This window comes from Schistocerca gregaria, chromosome 2 (assembly GCF_023897955.1).
Source record: "Schistocerca gregaria isolate iqSchGreg1 chromosome 2, iqSchGreg1.2, whole genome shotgun sequence".
NCBI classification, from domain to species: domain Eukaryota; kingdom Metazoa; phylum Arthropoda; class Insecta; order Orthoptera; family Acrididae; genus Schistocerca; species Schistocerca gregaria.
Window position 1 is genome coordinate 754,740,890 of NC_064921.1, and position 24,871 is coordinate 754,765,760.

The following is a 24,871-nucleotide window of genomic DNA, read 5'->3' on the forward strand; positions in this document are numbered from 1 at the left end:
CGTAATTGTGCTGTCTTTCAGGTGAGTGTGTTTGAAGTGGATTGTGTTTGCAGTGGGCGTGTTGGCGTAAGCGGTGGCTCACTCTAGTATCGGATGTTTATGTCTGCAAATTGTTTGTGGGTGGTGTTATTGAGGCAGTGGACATAGTGTTGTGTGTTACTCCTTATTCTTGGAGTTCGTTGTTGTTACCTTAACACCCCCTGAGTTATTTTAATGTTCTTAGCTCTTGGCTACTGATGTGTTTTCGGTTTTGAAATTGTTAATTCATTGTACTGTTATACGTTTGAAATTTTTTTTTTTTTTTTTTTTTTTTACTTTTTTGGTGTTTCGTTTGGTACTATGTGTGTGTCAATTTACTAGTTGTTCGTTGGTTTCTGCTGTGGGCGACGATATGGAGTCTACAATTAAACTTCTCCAGTTATATGGCCTCTTGCGAGGAATTTATGAAACTGAGCGAAGCCCGTGCTTCTCAAACCAGGCACTGTACGATCCCGTTGTTTTCGGTGAGGTTCAGAAATCTTTATTTTGTTTGTGTGATTTTGTGTGTGTGTGTAGATCTATTTTTCAGCTGACTTTGAACAGTAAGTATGTTTTTATGTACTTTTGGTCTTTATTTGCAATATGTGTAGCGCTTTTCTTTTATGTTCTTAATTTTCCTTGAGATGTGGGTGCCGAAATTTGTAGGTGAGGTTTTCCGTGATTTTATCGTTTGTGTTGGTAACTGAAGTTCGTATTTAGTACTTTATATTGACAGACATTATGGAGTATGTTGGACAGAAATTAAAAAATATTTGTGACTGATGATGCAATATTATTAATAAACTTTCAGCTCTGCGAGTTGAGGGTTCTTAGTGACGCGGGCTTCGCTTGACATTACGTCAATTGAGCTTTGCGATACCGTTTTCATTATTGTGTTGCTGGTTTTGGTATCGTTCTCTTCGTTTAAGATATAGGTCCAGCAGAATTTTACGCTTTATATTCTTTTTTTTGTTTGAGCTATATAGGCCAAATGAAATATTCGATTCCAGGTGTCAGTTTTTTGTATTTTCTTTATTCGGTTTATTCTCTAGGATTACGCGTTATTTTTCGGTTTTGTTTGTTGACGTTATTCTTACTGTTGTATGTTTAATTTGACCACGTCCTGAACCCCCTACCTCCTACAGCTATTCCGTTAGATTCATTTCATTGCTAAAGTGAAATATTTTGCTCCTTTACATCTTGATTCCCAGGGATTTAATCTCACTAATGTGACCAAAGTGTAGGTGCTGGAAATAGGGATGTCCGCCATCTTGATGACTTCATAAATCAAAGCAGATGGGCAGAATGACACTGCCGTATTGCCACGCTTTGTTATAGCCTAGTCTAATTTCCCTAAACACATGCAAAATTGTTTCTGAGCTTCTGAATAATCCGCAAGCACACGTCAGTCGATTACACCAGGTCGTTGAGCCATATGAAATTATTATTAATTAAATATGGAGGGATATTTGGACACTGTACGTATTCCAAACAATAAAGCAAACTCAAGAAAATCCGCAGAAAATCAAAACAGGACTTTCGTTTTCATGACTATATCAGGTATGGCTGGCATAGTTGAACGGAGAGCAAATCATAAGGTATTTGCCGTCATTATTCCATATAGGAAGGTTAGGGTTCAATGTCACGTCGATAAAGAGATCATTAGAGATGACGCACAAGCTGGAAGTGAAGAACGAATAGGGCAAGATATCGGCCGTTGCCTTTTGGAAGAAACCATCCGAGCATTCTGCCTGATGTGAGTTAGGAAACCATGGAAAACGTGTATGAAAATGATTGGACAGAAATCTGGATGCAGAAACCTTGTCTCAACCACTGGGGCACCTCGCTCAGTAATTCTGGCATTAGGCAAGACATACTGATACATGTTTTTCAGACTGTTTTGCCTGGAACAATCGATCAGTCTTCGATGCTGAATACTAGAGCACACCTTGAAACACCCCAAGTTTGTGCAATATTTCAGCAAGATAATTTGCACGAATCATTCCACTTGGGACCTGTGGAAGGTACATTAGCTTATTTGTTTTAGTTGTAAATATTTGTCATGTATTTATTGTTTTTCTGGCATGTTCAACGTCCTGGAGGACCTCATCACTACGGTTCAATTGGAATGAAAGCAAATCTAATCTAATCTAAAGACATTCCTAACATCAAAACTGATTGTCACAGGATGGGGTATCAAATACCATTACCGTGATCCGAAACTTATTTTCCATCGCTCAATTTTTGTTATCCATCAAACAGCCACAAATTGTTTTTAGGTTACTTTTCGTTACCGCTTTCGAATTTTCACAATTTATCATCAGACGCCTTTCATGCGTTCGCCAAAACATTTGATGCGTTAGTCTACTAATGAACTGACCTATGATAATCAGTAATTCACACTTACTAACGTGCAATAAAGACGCTTGTGCTACAGACATGTTAGAATGCAACTTACGTGAAATGTTGAGTTGAAACTTTTTTTTTTTCAAGGTTTTCCTCCCAAAAAACGTATGCGTAATGTTGGTAATATTTCACAGCCACACACGAGTAAATCTGCGTTATTATACACTTTCGTCTGGACACAAAACGAATTTACAATGCACACCACGTCTTTTGACTTACAATGTGCGAAAACAGAGTGTTTATAAAGTACATGAGTGTCGAAGAAGCTAGGATACAATGATATTTTACAAAGGACATTCCGGAAAAGGAAGCGTGTATTACTGCCTTAACACCGGAGCACCCACTTCCCTTTCCGATTCTTCGCACATCCATTTGGACCTGCACTGCCAGCTTGCCCCTCATCTTGAGTTGTCCGTTCCTTCTGACACCTACTCGAGCGACTATTTCCCGTGTGCTATCCGTTTGCTGACTCCTACCCCATCCGCCTGCACGCCCAAATGGCAGCTTCCTAAGGCTGACTGGCGCCTTTACTCCACCCTGGCGACCTTCGAAGAACAAGGTTACCCCAGTTTTGATGACCAGTTGGAATATCTCACAAACGTTATCTTTAATGCTGCAGAACTTTCCATTCCTCTTTACCACGTCGTGTCCCAGTCCCTTAGTGGACTGAGGCATGCCACGATGCAATTCGCGCATGGAGACTTGCTCTCTGCGTTTTAAACCGCCTTCCTACGTTGGCGAACTGCATTCATTATAAACAGATGAGTGCAAAGTGTCGTAGCGTTCTTTGGGATAGCAAACAAGCTAGCTGGATTTCATTCACCAGTTCTTTTAACAGTTTCACCCCTCCCCCTGTCGTGCAGGCTAACCTCCGACGCTCTCTGGGACCATGATCTATTACCCAATTTCCGGCCTGAAAATAGCTGAAGATGTCATCGTGGACTCTATTGCTATGTCCAGCACCTTGGGCCGCTATTTTGCGGAAGTTTTTAGCTCTTCCCACTATCACCCTGCCTTTCTCCATTGGGAACAAGCAGAGTAAACTCGGGCGAGACCCTTCTCATAATCGTGAGTGCTACAATGCCATCTTTACTAAGAGGAAGCTAGATCACGCTCTCAGTTCATCTCCATCCTCCACCCCAGGACCAGACGCCGTCCACATTCAGATGTTGCAGCACCTTTCTCTTGCGGACAAGCACTTTCTGCTTAACACGTACAACCACCTCTAGGCAGAGGGCACATTTTCCGGACGCTGGCGTGAAGCCACCGTCATACCCATACCTAAGCCCAGAAAGGACAAAACCCTTCCTTTCAGCTACCGCCCCATCTCTCTCAAAAAAATGGTTCACATTGCTCTGAGCACCATGGGACTTAACATCTGAGGTGCCGCGCAGGATTAGCCGAACGGTCTAGGCGCTGCAGTCATGGACTGTGCGGCTGGTCCCGGCGTTGGTTCGAGTCCTCCCTCGGGCATGGGCGTGTTTGTTTGTCCTTAGGATAATTCAGGTTAAGTAGCGTGTAAGCTTAATGACTGATGACCTTAGCAGTTGAGTCCCATGGGATTTCACACACATTTGAATATTCGCACATCTGAGGTCATCAGTCCCCTAGAACTTAGGACTACTTAAACCTAACTAACCTAAGGACATCACACACATCCATGCCCGAGGCAGGATTCGAATCTGCGATCGTAGCTGTCGCATGGTTCCAGACTGAAACGCCTAGAACCGCTTGGCCACAGCGGCCGGCCATCTCTCTAACCAGACTGCGTTTGCAAGTTGATGGAATGTATGATTCATGCCCGGCTGATATGGTGGCTCGAGTCTCGCAATTTACTGACGAGAGCACAGAGTGGATTTCGACCGTGACGTTCTGCAGTTGACCGTCTCGTTACTTTGTCCACACATGTCATGAATGGTTTTCTGCAGAAATCCCAGACTATGGCCGTGTTTTCGATTTGGAGAAGGCCTACGACATCTGCTGGGAACTGATATCCTCCGTACTTTTAACACATAGGGCATCAGTGGGCGCCTTCCCTGTTTCCCTCAGGCACTTTTGAAAGACCGTGTTTTTAAGGTGCATGTGGATACTGCCTTGTCAAACACCTTTATCCAGGAAAACGGTATGCCTCAGGGTTCCGTCCAGAGCGTCGTCCTCTTTACTATCGCCATTAACCCTGTAATGGCCTGACTATCGCCGGGATTTCCGGCTTCCTTTTTGTTGACGATTTTGCCATCTGTTGCAGCTCTACACGGACCTGTCTGAGCGGCGTCTTCAGCGATGTCTTGACCGTCTTTACAGCTGGAGCATCGACAAAGGCTTTCGCTTTTCCGCTGACAAAACCGTTTGTACGAATTTCTGGCGGCGCAAATGGTTTCTCCCACCATATTTACATCTCGGACCAGTTGCCCTTCCGTTCGTTGAAGCTATGAAATTCCTGGGGTTCATGCTCGAAAGGAAACTCTCTTGGTCCTCCCGTGTGTCTTACCTGACAGCCCGCTGTACTCAGTTCCTCGGTGTCCTACGTTCCTAGGTTGCCGATCGAACCACCCTCTTCCGTTTGTACCGGTCCCTTATCCGTTCGAAACTAGCCTATGAGTGCTTTGTTTATGTGTCCACGTCCATCCTCTTACGCCGTCTCAACACTATCAACCTTAGTGGCATTCGTTTGGCCATGAGCGCCTTTTACACTAACCCAGTTGAGAGTCTGTATGCTGAAGCTGCGGAATTACCATTGTCCCACCGCCGTGTCTTTCTCCTCAGCAGATGCGCATGCCGTTTGTCTGCCATGCTTGGCCACCCATCCTATGTCTCCTTCATCGATGATTCCTTTGATCGCCAGTATGGAGCGCGTCCCTCTTCTCTGTTACCTCCTGGAGTCCACTTTCGGAACTTGCTACTGCGGCTTAACTTCGCACTACCTGCAACTTTCCCGGTGGGTGTGAACCCTTTCACCACCTTGGCTTCGTGAAGTGGCCCATGTTAACTTTGGCCTTCATTCGCTTCCTAAGGACACTAAACCAGCCTCGGTCTGTCGCCTTAAGTTTCACAACCTTCGCATGAAACTTCGCGGTAGTACCTTTGTATACACTGATGGCTCTCGGACTAACCGTGGGGTCGGGTGCGCCTTCTTTGTTGGCACCCGTGGCTTTCGATATCGGTTTCCGGCAAACTGCTCGGTATTTACAGCCGAGCACTTCGCCCTGTGCCGGGCCACAGAGTGCATCTTGCGACACAGCGTTTTCAGTTGTGTCCTCTTCTCAGACTCATTCAGCTCCCTTCAAAGTCTATGTATGCTGTACCCTGCCCATCCCTTAGTGCAGGCGGGTCCAGGAAAACTGTCACTTGCTCACTCTTGGTGGAGGCGGTATAATGCTTCTGTGGGCTGTTGGTCATGTCGGTCTGCCAGGAAACGAGGCAGCTGACGCTCAGCCCGCGAGTTCCTATATTCCCTCCGATGATCTCTGTATTGCCGTCCGTCAGGAAGTGGTGTCCCTGTGGCATCGCCAATGGTCCTTCCTTCACAGGAATAAGCTCGGAATTATTAAGCCTCTCCCAGCGGCTTGGACGACCTCCTCTCGGCCCTCCTGCCGGGAGGAGATTATTTTAACTCGGCTGCGCAACTTCACACTACCTGCACAGCCTTTTTAGCCATCATTATTTGGTAAGTGCCGCTACCCCACCACTTTATACACATTGCGCCCAAGTTTTAACTGTCCGCCACTTCCTGATGGAATGGCCATTCTTTAACCGTTTACATTCCCGCTTTGGTTTGCCGTCTGAGTTATTGGCCGTTTTAGAAACTGACGCTCGGGCTGTCGACAGCGTTTTACTTTTTTATTTGCAAAATCAATATGGCGAAGGCCATTTAATTTTTGGTTTTGGACCTCTGTTTCAGTATGGCGTCTTTTTTAGCCTTTTTTCCACGTGCCTGTTTTTAGCTGTCATCTGTTATGTCAATAGGGACTAACGTATAGCCTTTTTTTAAGGCCTTTCTGTGTTCGTATTCTGTAGTTTTGACTTGGGTGCGTATGATCCCTGTTGTTTTTTGCGCCCTAAAGCAAAACAAAACAAAACCAATCAACACTGGTGAAAGAAGTCAAATTGCAGCACACTTGCGGCAAGACTTCTTCTTTATCCCTGTATTTCTCCATCAACCCCAGGTCTTGTATTTTCTTGCACAGATATTGGTTGAAGTGAAAACTGAAACCGGAAAGGGATGTTTCGGGGAACACTGGCTTCGTAACTTCAATGGTAACAATTTCGAAGTTTAGCACTTCATTTATCGGTGACCACCCAGACATCTCATTTATCAATACAGAAAAAAGTATTTCATATTAATGTCGACTTTTGTCTGGTAGCGAAGCAAATAAAACAAGAAATACCATCGTCTCTTCTTCTGAGATTCTTATGTGAATGTGTATGATGTACAGTTGTTAGAACTGTTTCGAACAACTGTAAAATTTCCCGTCCATAAGAATAGTTCATTTTCACCCAAAATTTTCTTCAGTTCTTCAGGGCCGAGCACCAGCATTCTTTTGCCGGAAAGAGACCGATCGTCAATTTTCAAAAACCTAATATGTTCAGTTAATTTTAAAATGTCTTCACTCAGTTGAATCTCCGAATGAGTGCCAGGATTCTGGGTCGTCGCAGTAGCTCCATTTCTCGCTTCACATAATGTAGTCCTTCGCGTCTAATAATTTGGCATATTTTAGACGTAATCTAAATCTTTATATCTCAAATAGTGAAGTTCTTCTTTAAAAATTTTAAAAGAGACACAGTCTTTCTACGGGGACTGGATGGCGTGTACAGGTACAGCTGCCCATGCAGCTTCAGCACCATACCACAGTTCGTCAAGAGTAGTGACTGGCGTATTGTGACGAGCCAGTTGCTCCGCCACCATTGATCAGACATTTTCAATTCGTGAGAGATCTAGAGAATGTACTGGCCAGGGCAGCAGTCGAACATTTTCTGTATCCAGAAAGGCCCGTACAGGACCTGAAACATGCGGTCATGCATTATCCTGCTGAAATGTAGGGTTTCGCAGGGATCGAATGAAGGGTAGTGCCACGGGTCGTAACACATCTGAAATCTAACGTCCACTTTTCAAAGTGCCGTCAATGCGAACAAGAGGTGACCGAGACGTGTAACAATGGCACCCCATACCAAACATGCCGTGTGATACGCTAGTATGGCGATGACGAATACACGCTTCCAATGTGCATTCACCGCGATGTCGGCAAACACGGATGCGACCATCATGATGCTGTAAACAGAACCTGGATTCATCTGAAAAAATGACGTTTTGCCATTCGTGCACCCAGGTTCGGCGTTGAGTACACCGTCGCAGGCGCTCCTGTCTGTGATCCAGCGTCAAGGGTAACCGCAGCCATGGTCTCCGAGCTGATGGTCCATGCTGCTGCATACGTCGTCGAACTGTTCGTGCAGATGGTTGTTGTCTTGCAAACGTCTCCATCTGTTGACTCAGGGATCGAGACGTGGGTGCACGATCCGTTACAGCCATGCGGATAAGATGCCTGTCATCTCGACTGCTAGTGGTACGAGGCCGTTGGGATCCAGCACGGTGTTCCGTATTACCCTCCTGAACCCACCGATTCCATATTCTGCCAACAGTCATTGGGTCTCGACCAACGTGAGCACAGATGTCGCGACACGATAAACCGCAATCGCGATAGGCTACAATCCAACCTTTATCAGAATCGGAAACGTGATGGTACGCATTTCTCCTTCTTACACAAGGCATCACAACAACGTTTCACAAGGCAACGCCGGTCAACTACTGTTTGTGTATGAGAAATCGGTTGGAAACTTTCCTCATGTCAGCACGTTGTATGTGTCGCCACCGGCGCCAACCTTATGTGAATGATCTGAAAAACTAATCCTTTGCATATCACAGCATCTTCTTCCTGTGGGTTAAATTTCGCGTCTTTAGCACGTCATCTTGGTGGTGTAGTAATTTTAATGGGCAGTAGTGTATCTTAATTCTAGCCCTTATTTGTTACTTCTGTATCAACTATCTAAGTTAATTATGTTCATCGTTTGTTACTAATGACGGACTTTGTAAATTGGCAACTTTGCGAAGGTGTTTTTAATTTGATTCAACTGCATTTCGTTGTTTTATTTGTGGTTACCATCTTGAGTTTGTAACTACACAATACCGTTGTGCATAAAGACATTGGCTGGATAAACATCATGAACACACAAACAATGACGTGATATTTTGTCCTCTCACATGTGTTCTAGTGCCGAACACGGCAGAGGTTTTCATATCTGGGGAAGTACTCGGACATTTTTGTCTACCTTTTACTGGTTCAACTGATGAGTTTCGCTTTTTGTGGGCTGTCATGCTGCACCCAGTAGTGGGATCGAAGTGAATCTGACCTTGCGACATGGACAATTATCCTGCTGGAAGATGCCATTGATGTTCTGGAGGACATCAGCCTTTAATGGATGCAGCTGGTCCACAGCTATATTGAAATAGTCCACAGCTGTCATAGCACCTTAGACTGAAACCATTGATCCCGCGGAAATCCAAGTGAATGATCCCTCGTAGGATGATAGTGCCCCTACCATCCTGCATCCGTGGTACTGTATACTTCGAGCAGCCTTTCGCCTGCTTGAGGGGGTATCCAGAAAAACCATCGATCTGGTGTAACAAGTAACGAGATTCGTCCGACCAGGCGACACGTTTTCTTTGATCCACGGTCGAATCTCGATGATCCTGTCCCCTCTACAGTCCTAACCTACGCTGTCATTGAGTCAAAATTGGAGCACGTAGTAGTCGTCTGCTGCAGAACTCCATGTTCAAGACTGTGCGTTAAATGGTGTGTTCCGAAGCACTTGTGCTTCCATGAGCATTGTACTATGTTGTCATATTTGCGACAGATCGCCGACTACCGTGCTGTGTAGAGTGGAGGAGCCTTCGAAAGCTATCCCGCCGATGTGACCGAGCGGTTCTAGGCGCTTTAGTCCGGAACTGATCTGCTGCTACGGTCGAATCCTGCCTCGGACATGGCTGTGTGTGATGTCCTTAGGTTAGTTAGGTTTACGTAGTTCTAAGTCTAGGGGACTGATGACCTCAGTCCCATAGTGCTTAGAGCCATTTGGACCTTCGAAAGCTACGGTTTCACCGTACTTTCACCACTTTCAGAAACTGCGGCCCGTATCGTCGCTAGAATGATTCCCCAGTCCTTTCTGTTCCGCTTATGCATTTTTCTTACAGCGTCACGTTCTCGCATCGTCTCCAGGCGGCATTCCATGTTGCGGACGGCAGTGGTCAAAAAACTTGGGGCGTTTTTTTCTGAAAGCAGTTTGGTTGTCTTGGGAATTCCAATAACCCATGTTATTCCCCACTCTTCTGGATACAAAACCCTATTTTTCAACATAATCTCCGTTCAATTCGACGGCCTTACGCCGCCTTGCTGGGATGTCCTGTATGCCCACATGGTACAACACTACTGATAGACCCCGGAGCCATGTTTTGCTGCATCAGTAACCTCCCGATCAGCCACATATCGCTTAACGCGTAGTGCATCATTCATTGAGACACAATGATGAAAGTCAGAAGATGAGAATTCTGGCTGTAGGATGGATGAGGAAGAACAGTCCAGTGAGATGCTCTCGTGTGCGTAGACTTGTGTGACGCCTTGAACTGGCATAGAGAAAGAGAAGTTCATTGATTGTCATTCGTCGATCATCTCGAAAGAGAGTGTCCGAACGTTCTAACATCGCAGGAGTCACTGCTGTAAGCGGCCGGCACGCGGCAGATCGGACTGGTTTGCGCGACCTTGTGCGGTGATGACATACGCCTCGCCCGACGACTGCCCATGCTTTTTCTCACTGACATGTCTCCGAAGACATTCTGCAAGCTTTTATGAATATCTGCGACGCTCTGGCTTTTCTCCAGAAGAAACTCAGTGACAGGTTTCTGCTTGGAACGCACCTCCATTACAGAAGACACTTTGAAGTCTATGTAAAGTGAAGCCACCTACCGGAACCTCATGAAACTATAGGAGCTGAAACGGGAATGTCCCACTACATCCCATACCAAATTCAGCACTTTTTTCAACCGAAATTGACCAAGGAAAAAAAAATGTTAAGCTACTTATTGATCGTTCTTCGTATTTTTGGGCTCATCTGTGCTTATGAACGTACAAAGATACAGTGTGTTGCCGCTGTGACGTACCGAACTGTTATTAAAAATAAAAACGTGATTGGAGGAGAATAAGTGTGAACGTTTATGATTATATTACTTCTCGTGTAGACATACGAGGGGAGTTAGAAAAGTCCCTGCAAAATCCGAGAGATGGCACCACCGGAGCGTATTGAGATCATGTTTAGTTAGTAGCTTCTTTCAAAAGAACGGACACCAAGTTTCAGCCATATTGGTCTATTTCTTTGTGTTTGGCATTCGTATGAATCAAGGAAGCCGCGTGATTGTCAAAAAATAGACGAAAAAGTATTTCGTGTGGTGATTAAACATTATTCAATGAAAGGCAAAACGCCTCAAGATATTAAAGAGAAGCTTGATAAACATTCTGGTGACTCTGCGCCTTCGAGTAGAACAATTTATAAGTGGTTTCAAAATTTTCGAAGTGGCCATCTGGGCACAAGTGATGCTAAACGTTTTGGACGTTCTGTGGAGGTTACGACTCCAGAAATCATTGATAAAATCCATGCTGTGTTGATGGATGACAGAAGAGTTAAGGTGCGTGAGGTTGCTAGTGCTGTGGGCATCTCGAATGAATGGGTACAAAATATTTTGCATAAACATTTGGACATGAGAAAGCTATCCGCAAGATGGGTTCCGCGATTGCTCACGCTTGACCAAAAACGGAATCGTGTGAAGTGTTGCAAGGACGTTTTGCAGCTGTTCAGGACGAATCCGCAGGACTTTAAGCGTCGTTTCGTCACTGTAGATGGAACATGGATACATTACTATACTCCTGAGACCAAACAACAATCTAAACAATGGGGTACCAAGGGAGAATCTGCACCAAAAAAGGTGAAGACCATTTCTTCGGCCGGAAAGGTTATGGCGACTGTCTTTTGGGATTCGAAACGGATAATCTTCATCGACGATCTGGAAAAGGGTAAACCTATTACAGATCCATATTATTCATCGTTATTGGACCGTCTTAAAACTGAGATGCAAGAAAAACGCCCGCAGTTGGACCGCAAAGAAGTCCTTTTCAATTACGACACTGCACCAGCACACACCTCAGTAGTTGTGGACGCAAAATTAATGGAAATAGGATTCCAACTCGTTTCACATCCCTCCTATTCCCCTGACTATTTGTTCCCCAATTTGAAGAAATGGCTGGCGGGACAAAGATTTAATTCAAACGAGAAGGTTACTGCAGCAACTAATAGCTAATTTCCAGACTTCGACAATTCCTATTATTCGGAGAGTATCAACAAATTAGAACAGCGTTGGACGAAGTGTACAAGTCTAAAAGGAGACTATGTCGAAAGATAAAAAAAAGGTTTACCCCAAACACTCAAGTAGTTTTTATTTTATCATGGACTTTTCAAACGCCCCTCGTGCATAAACACCTGAGTACCTTTGATACGTCCCCTTAGAAAATTTAATGAATTACTGTGCTGATAAACCTCCTACATTATTTGATTTTCAAACAGTTGAGCAGAACTGAACGTACTCAGGCATTTCGCTCTTTACCTATTCTGATAAACACCTAACTGACACACAACATTTTTAACGCAACGCAATCTGACTTTGAAAAATCCCTACAAAAGAATGGCACTGACTAACAATAACCTATACTTTTCATGAATCACTTACCTCACAAAAACCTTCGTTACTCGAACTACTGCAATACAGCGAGCGCCACTACTGCCAGCTAAATAAAAGATTGCACCTGAAGGCCCTAACTACTGATAGACATAGTTAGCAAATGGAAGATTTTAATAAAGAACATGACATTCAGTCTTACAAATTTATTCTCTCTGATAGACACACGTTCAAATCATCCGCTCACAAAACTCCGCCATCTCACTCCCCACATCCACCACTGCTGGTGGCTCACCTCCAACTGCGCAATACTACGCACTGTTAACAGCCAACAGCCAACACTACAATAGCGACTATTCCAACAATGCCACCCAGCCACAGTCTGCACACAGCACAGCCAGTGATTTTCATATAGAGTGCTACGTGGCGTTACCAATATAAAAACCTAAACAGCCTACATACATAGCCCCCATGCTCCCCACAAAAAAATTTTACAAATTCTTTTGGGCGGTGACAAATACAGATTTGAAAAAATTTTACAATATTCCAATAACAAAGAAATCAAATGCACACACATATTGATACAATGTTTGTCAAAAGCTAAAATTTTCTCACAGTCCATAAAGACAGTCCTGATCATTCATCACAGTAAAATTGCAGTGTTTTTCTCGACGTCTGAGTAGTAAAAGAAAATGCACACAGAAGTAGTGGATTTCCATGCAGTCTTGAAGAAGTGGTGTAGTCCTTCCAACAGAAAGACAGTGCTGACTCTTGACATGCAGACAAGTAATGGGCCACAACAGAGCAAATGCACAGCAGGTTCAGTCGAAGTTGAAGAATATTGGTAGGTAGGTCATCACAGAGCAGACCCACTGTAGTCCTGGTAGAGATTATGGTATTGGTGGGCAACCAAAGGTGCAGACCCACTGCAGTCCTTGTAGAGACGGCGAGCAGCCATCCATCTGTTGTGACTATGCAGGTGCACAATCACTGTCGAAGAGTCTTGCGGGCAATATAGCAAGTCCATAAACCACCACTTGTGCACTTACCAAGTTTTTGGAATTATCCTTAGAACCAGCAATGCTGTTAACCAGTCCCTTGCTGAATTATCAACACACGTGCGAACACTAACAGTCCCAACTTCTCATCTATTGTGCATATACTATGACCAACAGAAATGTGTGCAGTTAAATGTATGCTTACAAGTTACTTAATTGGATCACCTGGTGTCCATTACAATTTTATAACATGAGAATACAGTCACAAAGGTACAGAAAACATCATAAAAAACAGAATAATACAGATGTCATTTGTAGTAATACAGGCTTTACAAAGGAATAGAAATAAACATGTACATTAGTGTTACAGGAATTATGACATAAGTAAATAAATAAAATAATGAGAATAGTTTTCGAAACATTAATTTCACACATGAGCATTAAAACAGATCAGAATAAATAATGTCTAAACATCTTTACAAAGAAAATAACATATTATTAGAAAAATTCTACAACATAACTCTTATCAGCTAAACATATAAACACAGGAAGAACACAAATACACAAGGGTACACAAAAACATAGTAGAATAACACAAAAGGAAAGGACGGGATTCGTTTTCAGTGTAACATTTGGTACTGCAGTCCAACACAAAACTTCATTCCATAGATCTTTCCTTCTATTTCAACATCTGCTTCCACCAAAAAAATCCTATCGAAGCATTCTTTCTGTATTTATATGTTCACATACTTCTTACCTCATTATTTACTTTCAATTATCTTACCTCATCATTTATTTCCAAGAAAATCCTACCTAAACCTGTTGTCCATAAACCCCACTTTTTTGTTCATATCCTCTTTCAAAATCCTTTTTTGGCCAACCCATTTCCTTATAGCTTCTCAATGCACTTCTTCCAGGTCACCACAACTCGTTCTCTTATATAGCGTACCCCATCTTAAGCTAACTTAAATCTACTGAGCTCAGATGCATAAACTAAGGGACGAGGCAATGCAGCAGCACAAAACAAATTAACACAAACAGCAATGACAAAAATTGCAAATTGGCAGAGCAAGAAGCATTATAGAAATTAGCAAAGCAAATGCAACATTACAGCTAATATGAGCCAATGTGCAGCAACAAGAAAAATAAATCAGTAGTGAAACTGGCTTAACAGAGTAATGCAACGTCAAATTCAGTAAACACTATGCCTGGAAAACAGCAGCAGCAAATACTGTAACTTGTATCTAAACATGACAAAGTTCAAGCAGAAATAATAGTACACTAAAGACAACACTGCACATAAGGGAAATGTCTATTCACATCTTAATGTCTATGTAATTAAAGTGATGCAGCACAATTTATTCTACAAAAGAAATTACCAACTACTTGAAAAGAAAATTATGTATGCAGTTACTGTTATTAGTCCCTTCTTATTGTTCTTTCCTTTCCAAGTGCTCCTTTTTCGAAGAATGTGGATCATAAAATTATTATTTAATATATCTGTTGACAGAAAGTGTTCACATCAGCAAATGCATTTTATTTTACTTTATAAAACCAATGCTGCAACACAGCTGGAAAACAGATATCAAATGAAATAAGCAACTATGTAAAGCAAAGCTTAAAAATATCATTCAACAGTCTTGTGGCATTTCATAAGTCAGTAGAAATTCTCTCAACTCTTGTAGAAAGACACTTGTCATAATCAGATGTGCAGATGTAAGAATATTTCCCATCAGCTTATAAGCATTTCAGTAAGTAGCACAAAGTAGGAGTAATCATACGTTTCCAAGTAATGAGCGTGTAGTATTTGTGATGTTTTCTACAAAGGAATGTCAATAGCGAGATTAATGGTCTCTTTTTTTTCTCTCCACCAAATGGCTTTTTCTCCAGGCCCGTGGCACAACTGAGCGCCCACGACGCATTATGTGAAAGTCACTTAACTTTCTTACCGAAATATTTACAACAGCAGTGACAGCACGATATAAAAAAAATTCGCAGGTTGAGAATTTGCGTTACAAACGTGTAGAAACAAAATCTCATATATAACAGTGTCCAAAAAGTTTTGTCAGCATTGTGGTAACTAATATTCACGTATGTACACACATTTCATAAATCTTAAAGTACGATTCTTGGTTTCCAACATCCTTTCATAAATTAGAGTCCCTAACCACTACTCCTTACCTTACCTTATTACACATATACATATTCATCAACACATCTTCAATATTTCATCATAATAAATACATAGCATAATCAAATTCCTCATCTAGCATCAGCTCATTGATCATAAACATACCACAACATCACCTCGTCGTCGTAATAATGTCATGACACCTCAGTCAAATCTCAAAAACGTCGTAGCTTTCTGCAATAATTTCAAAACTTAACAACAATTCTCTGCTCATTTCAGTAGTTTCATCTACCTCAAATGTACTTTAAAAATCATGATCCCATACCAAATACATCACTCAAAGCTCACATAGTATCACAATGGTTCCCAAAATATATGAAGAGTTCACAAAGTACAGACAAAATACAATTTCGTAAGTGTGAAGTTATCCAACTGTGTAACTGCGTAAACATGTGTCACTGACACAGTAAAAAATGTTTGTCTCTCTCTCAATTACATGATCAGATATCTGTGTATTTTATGTGTTAGAGAAATATGGTACCGATGTGTAAAGTTTTATAAGCAAATACCTTATTAGCTAGGGGTCCTTGTGATTGCCAAACACATGGTACACAAAGTAAGCCTGTACCCCCCTGAGGATTAATGTAATTATACCCACAGGTGTTACAGATTACAGCAATGGAATGAAATGTATCACGGAAAACCTTTGTATCTTTGTAATTCAAAAATCTTTAAAAATAAATGTTTTAAGTATAGAATTAATCACTCAAATACATGTACTGCCGAGCTAAATTATGCGTCTTGTTGTAACATAATCTCTGTCATTACTTAAGGGTAAAAAATGTGCCAAGTGTCGTAATTATCGTCGTCCGTAAGCAAAGTTATGTAGAAGTCAATGTACTTACCTCGTAATAAACAAAAGCGAAATGCTATGCGTATAGATATCGTAGTTATTACGTACAGTACCATGATCAAGAAAGTATTTCAAATAAAGAATGTCTTTTCAAGTAAACCAAAATGTTGCGGTAAAATCTCATTAGCAGTGCCGGTATATGTTCTAAGAATGTGAGCCTTAAAACAATGCATTCGTAATTACTGTCTAAATAAGTTGCCCAGGTTCTTGAGTGGATAGTTACTTTAAAACATTGTTGCATGTTAACAGTTTCTAAATTTGAGAAACAGTACTAGTAACGTGAAGTAAAAATATTATTGCAGAGACTAGGTTAAAAAGCAGATCATCTCTCAATAAACGGTTTTACATTTGAAATGTGGTGCAATCCTTTACCCTTCCTAGTTCGCAGACTTTCAGCTTCAAAGCATTTATCATGTTGTATACGTCGGTAAGGAATGCTAGAATTTTTCTCAAGGTTAGCGTCTATGTTATTTTTCGCTGAGCCAGCCGGCGCACGTGGCTGCCTGCAGTGCAGGTCTTTGTCTGTCTCTTTGTTGGCGCGCGTCGTTATTGGGATTAGGAGACCCAACTTCTACAAATTCACCTTGCCGAGAGGACCCTCCCCTGTTTGAATCCCGCCAGTTCAGATGAAATTCAGGTCTGTCGTTATTATTATATAGTCTGTCGTCATGTCGGTGATTTCTGTAATTAATTTCTTGTCGGTCACGTGATGGAGAACTCCCTGAGTCGTAACTGCGCCGAGGACCGTTGTGTCTGACGTTAATCTGTCTCCCTTGATAATAATTGTTTTGGTTCCCATATTGTCTGTTTCTCTGATTGTCTCTGTCATATTCATTACTATGGAAATGCGATCTTTCTCTGTAACTATTATTACTCTGCCAACGGTTGTCATAAGGGTGGTGTCTGTTTTGGTCACGATTTACATTGTAAGAATGGCCTTTTCGTGTCCATTTATTATTTCTGTCATCGCGGAATTGTGACGGATGTGACCTGTAATTGTTGTGTTCCTGTTTTCGCGTCCCTCGATTGTCAGTGTCGATTTCCAATTCTTATAAGAGTCCCTGAAAAGCTTCAATTTCGTCTTTGCAACTTCCTGCCAAAATAATACGTCGTAAATGTTCAGGCAATTTGATTAAGCAAATGCGGATGAGTTCTGAGGGGCTGTATGGCTTGGAAGATACTGCTTCTTATGTAACATCTCTTCGAAATATTTGACAAGACTGTAAAATTCAGATTGTTCGAAATGTTTCATCATTATGATGCTATCCAGAATGAGATTTTCACTCTGCAGCGGAGTGTGCGCTGATATGAAACTTCCTAGCAGATTAAAACTGTGTGCCCGACCGAGACTCGAACTCGGGACCTTTGCCTTTCGCGGGCAAGTGCTCTACCAACTGAGCTACCGAAGCACGACTCACGTCCGGTACTCACAGCTTTACTTCTGTCAGTACCTCGTCTCCTACTTTCCAAACTTTACAGAAGCTCTCCTGCGAACCATGCAGAACTAGCACTCCTGAAAGAAAGGATATTGCGGAGACATGGCTTAGCCACAGCCTGGGGGATGTTTCCAGAATGAGTCCCGAGTTAGAGTCTTGGTCGGGCACACAGTTTTAATCTGCCAGGAAATTTCATATCAGCGCACACTCCGCTGCAGAGTGAAAATCTCATTCTGGAAACATGAAAAGCAGAAAATGTGTCTTGCTTATTTGAGAAAACGGTGAGGGCGCAAGGCCTGAATCTACAGTATTTGCAAGCTTGTGTCCTGTCATGTCGGAATCCTGAGGCGAGCTGTTGCCGACCGATCGATCGATAATGCTTCCCTGTTCACTATTTGTTTCACTGTTTACGCCATTATTTACCGCCCGCTCCATTTCCCTATGCACAATTACCAAATTACTACTTTGAACATTAGTTAATTCATTAGTCGGCGGCGCTGACACATTGCTTTCGTCTTCACTGTCATTTCTCAGTTTACTTTGGAGCCTAGCATTACGTTTCTCACACGCCATTATTGTCACAATATTTCACACGATAACACAGAAAAACACAATTTGAAGAGCAAAATAAGAAAACACATTAACATAGCATTGAAAATAATATCTCGTTAATTGCAAGCGCAGCTGCGAAATACTTGGTGCAAATATACATGTATGCCACAATTGTTTTACTGTACAACAATGAAAAACTACAACTACAAAGAAAATTTTCTCTATAATTACGCGCTAGCAATAAACAATAGCTACACTAATTACACAAATTACAAAAGAAAATCAGAAGATTCCAGTGAGGTATCCTAGGCTAAGTGTCGACATATGAAACGTCCCCTTAGAAAAATTTAATGAATTACTGTGCTGATAAACCTCTTACGTTATTTGATTTTCAAACAGTTGAGCAGAACTGAACGTACTGAGACATTTCGCTCTTTACCTATTCTGATTAACGCTAAACTGACACACAATATTTTTAACGCAACGCAATCTGACTTTGAAAAATCCCTACAAAAGAATGGCACTGACTAACAATAACCTATACCTTTCATGAATCACTTACCTCACAAAAACCTTCGTTACTCGAACTACCGCAATACAGCGAGCGCCACTACTGCCAGATAAATAAAAGATTCTAACTGAAGGCACTAACTACTGATAGACATAGTTAGCAAATCAACGATTTTGATAAAGAACAAACAATGTATTTACCTTAACAGTATTCAAAAGTCATTATATATATTAGTTCATGACATCTAGTCTTACAAATTTATTGTCGCTGATGGACACACGTCCAGATCATCCGCTCTCAAAACTCCGCCATCTCACTCCCCACATCCCACCACGGTGGCGGCTCACCTCCAACTGCACAACGCTACGCGCTCTTAACAGCCAACTGCCCAACACTACAATAGCGACTATTCCAACAATGCCACCCAGCCACAGATTGCACACAACACAGCCAGTCATTTTCATACAGAGCGCTACGTGGCATTACCAATATAAAAACCTAAACAGCCCACATACACCTTGAGTCGTCTGAGTACGTATTTAATCCGACTTCTGTTAATCCATCTCCTCATTCCCCTTCTCTTTGTCTGTATCCTCCCTCCTCGTCTCTTAGTCAGTCTCCTCCTACCCCCTCTCCCTATCCCCCTTCTCCTCTTCCCTTTTTCCATTTCACCCTCCCCTTCTCTCTGACCATCTCCTCCTCTCACATATCTGTGTACTTCTCCTCCTTCCTTCTCTGTCAGTTCATCAATTCTTCTCCCCGTTCTCTCTCCATGATAGCATCCCAACCTCAACAGGAGGTTGCTGGGTCTTGCCCCCACAGCATTTCTTTCCAGATAGTAAGTAATATGCACACCAAGTTTGGCTGAAATTGATCCAGGGGTTTAGGAGGAGCTTTTTACCCTCGGCTTTGCCAGAGTACATGCATGTCACCAATGTTTCACATATATTTAACATATTTCACACATCTTGTATCCATATTACGACGGTATGTCTAGCGAATTTCACCTTGCAGTTTCTTTTAAACGCACCTCAATGTTCATGACGTCACATCTTCTATACTATGTGCCATACAGTGATATAATTTGACAGGTACACTTGAACACTGCCTGAAAAATGTGTCGCGAGTAGACTTAGTGGTACAGAAGTAACAAATTAAAACATTATAATTGACATGGCAGTTTTACTGCATGGACAGTGAAAATTAAGTAAGCAGTAAACTTTTTGAGTCTGGGAATTCGCGCGTCACAAGGTACATTTATTTTTCTCTCAGCCCCAACACCTTTTGTAGGTAGGTGGTCCTTAACCCCACAGAGATTGTTTCCAAACAGTATATGACGTGTGCACCAAGTTTGGTTCAAATCCATCCAGTGGTTTAGGAGCAGATGTGGAACATACATACATACATACATACATTTTTATAATGTGTATGAGTACCTGTAGACCTAAGACAGCACCATAATCCAGAATATTTTACTACACCCTGTGTTTGACATCCTAGCGAAATCATACGTTATCATTTGTTAACATGCGACACTTCACCTGATCCTGTTATACACAACGAGTGTTCTCAGGACTAACAGAACTAGACGCTCTGCACAAGGAAGTTCGTTTTGTTTGCCGATGATACAAATTTGTAATAAATAGCAAATCAAGTGTAGTCTTAGAAATATCGGCTAAATAAATGTTTGTGGACATTAATCACTGGTTCCTAGCCAATTATTTGTCACTGAACTTTGAAAAAACACACTACATGTGAAACGTCCCCTTAGAAAAATTTATGAATTACTGTGCTGATAAACCTATTACAATATTTTTTTTCAAACAGCTGAGCAAAACTGAACGTACTCAGTCATTTCTCTCTTTACTTATTCTGATCAACACTAAACTGAGAAACAATATTTTTCAGCGCATCACAATCTACAAAAGAATGCCCCTGACTAACAATAACCTATACCTTTCGTGAATCACCTACCTCACAGAAATCTTCGTTACTCGAACTACTGCAATATAGCGAGCGCCAATACTGCCAGCTAAATAAAAGATTCTAACTACTGATGGGCATACTTAGCAAATGGAAGATTTTGATAGAGAATAAACAATGCATTTACCTTAATAGTGTTCAACAGTCATTATATATATATATATATATATATATATATATATATATATATATATACAGTTCATGATATACAGTATTACAAATTTACTCTTTCTGATGGACACACGTCCAGATCGTCCACTCTCAAAATTCTGACATTTCTCTCCCCACATCCACCACTGCTGGCGGCTCACCTCCAACTGCCCAACAATACAATAGTAAATATTCCAACAATGCAAAGTAGCCACAGACTGCACACAGCACAGTCAGTGATTTTCATACATAGCGCTAAGTGACGTTACAAACATAAAAACGTAAACAGCCTACTTACACATGCAGTTCAGAACTTGTAAGGGGTGTCCCAAGAGTATATGCCTAACATAAGATGACAAGTAGATAGAAGAAGTGGACAGTGTTAAATTCTTGGGATTACAGCTTGATGATAAATTCAACTGGGAGGAGTACAGCACAGAACTGCTAAAGCGTCTTAATAAATCTTTATTTGCAATGCGAAGTGTATCAGACATAGAGGATATAAAAATGAAAAAGCTGGCATACTATGCTTAGTTTCATTCCATAACGTCATAAGGTATTATTTTTTGGGGTAATTCACCAAGCCAAGCTAAAGTTTTCTGGGCACAAAAACGTGCACTAAGAGTTATATGTGGTGTGAACTCAAGAACATCCTGCAGAAGCCTCTTTGGGGAACTAGGGATACTAACTACTGCTTCCCCCATATACTGTATATATTCATTCCTTAATGAAATTTGTCATTAAAAATATATCACTTTTTCAAACCAACAGCTTAATTCATGGAATCAATACTAGAAATAAGAATAATCTTCACGATGATTTACAGTCACTTATTCTTGTACAAAAAGGTGTGCGTTCTAATTTGTGAGTGAGTGTGTGTGTGTGTGTGTGTGTGTGTGTGTGTGTGTGTGTGTGTGTGTGTAAGTACAATGTAAATTCTGCACCATTTCAGTGCAGTAAGGTGTTCATTGTAAATAAGTTTACAGTAGTTCTATTACATGTTTAGGTATTACCCTATAAACAGAAAAACTTTTTAATTTTAAATTCAGTGCATTAGTGTTTGTAAAATGATTCTTTCATATAGTGTTCATTATAAAAAATGACCATCATTCCACTTGTTACCTGTCGAATGGTACATTATCTTATTTGTTTGAGTTGTAAATAACTTTCATGTATCATTGTTTTTCTGATATGTTCTACATCCTGGAGGGCCTCCTCACTATGAATCAATTCGAATGAAAGTAAATCTAATCTAATCTAATCTTCCTATCTCACTTAAGTTCTAAATCGATATATGTCATTATAAACTGATTTCATTTAAATATTCTTATGCAATGAAGTTGCACTGACCTTCGGACAGTAGTCCTGGAGTACTTTTGATTATACAGAGTGTTACAAACAGGTATGGTCAAACTTTCAGAAAACATTCCTCACACACAAATAGAGAAAAGATGCACTTGCCCGCGAAAGGCAAAGGTCCCGAGTTGGAGTCTCGGTCGGGCACACAGTTTTAATCTGCCAGGAAGTTTCATATCAGCGCACACTCTGCTGCAGAGTGAAAATCTCATTCCAGAAAAGATGTTATGTGGACATGTGTCCGGAAACGCTTAATTTCCATGTTAGACCTCATTTTAGTTTCGTCAGTATGTACTGTACTTCCTTGATTCACCGCCAGTTGGCCCATTTGAAGGAAGGTAATGTTGACTTTGGTGCTTGTGTTGACATGCGACTCATTGCTCTACAGTACTAGCATCAAGCACATCAGTACGTAGCATCAACAGGTTAGTGTTCATCACGAACGTGGTTTTGCAGTCAGTGCAATGTTTACAAATGCAGAGTTGGCAGATGCCCATTTGATGTATGGATTAGAATGGGGCAATAGCCGTGGCGCGGTAAGTTTGTATCGAGACAGATTTCCTGAACGAAGGTGTCCCGACAGGAAGACGTTCGAAGCAACTGATCGGCGTCTTAGGGAGCACGGAACATTCCAGCCTACGACTCGAGACTGAAGAAGACCTAGAACGACGAGGACACCTGCAATGGACGGGGCAATTCTTCGTGAAGTTGACGATAACCCTAATCTCAGCGTCAGAGAAGTTGCTGCTGTACAAGGTAACATTGACCACGTCACTGTATGGAGAGTGCTACGGGAGAACCAGGACTGCATCAGCGCATCAGGGATTCCATGCGACGGAGGGTGGATGCACATATCCTCGCTAACAGAGGACATTTTGAACATTTCCTGTAACAAAGTGTTTCAAGTCACGCTGGTACATTCTGTTGCTGTGTGTTTCCATTCCATGATTAATGTGATTTGAAGAGAAGAAATAAAATGAGCTCTAACATGGAAAGTAAGCGTTTCCTGACACATATCCACATAACATACTTTCTTTCTTTGTGTGTGAGGAATGTTTCCTGAAAGTTTGGCCGTACCTTTTTGTAACACCCTGTGTATCTCATGATGGCTATAAAGCCGTAACTGGTTGTACATTCAAATAACCTAAAGACTGTGAATTGTACAGATTATATAAATCACTTTCTGAGTACCTGTTGTTGCCCTGGTATGTATTTATTCCATTCTTCTTACAGTCCATCTTCTTCCCCCTTCCTTGTTCGTCTTCTTATACCACTTCTCTCTGCCTATTTCTGCATCTCCTTGTCCATCTATTCCTCTTTCCTTCCCCTGTCCATCTCCCACTCTCTCCTCTCTCTGCCCATCTCCTCCTCCTCCTCCCGACCTGTTTTGATCTCCTTCTCCCCCATTCTAGCTCCACATTATCATGCTTACCAGAACAGGGGCTAATGTTTCTTACCTCCACTTTATTTCTTTCCAGACTGCAGCTAATATACTCCTTTTGTCAGAAAATATCCGGGACAGTTTCTTTTATTTCTGAGTTTGCAGTACTAAAAAGGAGAAAATTTGTTTTTCTATTACCTGGTATGTCTGCGTCCTTGAAATGACCTTGGTCATCTTTCCGCACAGACCTACTAGGTGGCATGTCTGTGCTTAGCAACACACTGTTTGGGTTCTTGGCGCATTAGTTATGGTGACACAATGGATGCTGATTGTGAACAAAGAGTGAACATTAAGATCTGCATTAAACTAGGGGAAAACTTCTACTGAAATGTGCACGATGATTAAGGAAGCCTATGCAGGCGAGGAACTTTCAAAAAGTTGTGTTTTCAGGTGGCACAAAAGATTTTGTGAAGGTAGAGATTCAGTGCAAGACGGTCCCAGAATTCGTTGCCCATCTACAGTACATGGAGATGCAAACGTGAAGTGTTTAGGGAGCTACTGGTAGAAGACCATGATGCAACAGTGTGTGTGATATCAGAACAACTTAATTTGAAACGTGGTGTGTGTCATAACATTTAGGGAAACCGAAACTTAATGCAAAAATCATCCCTCACACACTAACAGACAGACAGAAAGAGGAACGGCGAAGAATTTCTGCTAAACTACTGGACAGAGCCAGACGTGATCCCACATTTCTGTCAAAGATTATTGCTGGGCATGGAAGTTGGTGCTACCAGTATGACCCTGGCATGAAGCGTCGAAGTGTCCATGATATTTCATCTCATTTCGTTGAACAGCGGAGTCGTGGATCATAAGTCTCGAAAAAACGTCAAACGACAGCCTTCGAGAACAAAGACAATGATCATCACATTCTTTGATATTAAAGGTTTAGTTCACCACGAGTATGTTCTTTCAGGTAAAACAGTGAACCAAACACTTTATATCGAAGTCTTGAAACGTTTGCGACAAGCAACTGGACGTCGTCATCCTGATACGTGCCATTCTCGGGTCTGGCTCTTACTGCATGGAAATGCAAGATGCCATACTGCTTTACCTGTTATCGATTATTTGACCAGACATTCTATTATTACCATCCCACATCAGTCATATTTGTCTGGGCTCTCACCTTCGGATTTTTTCTTGTATCCGCGAGTGAAAAGGTGACTGAAAGGGAAGTTCAATCAAGATATCGCAGACGTCCAAC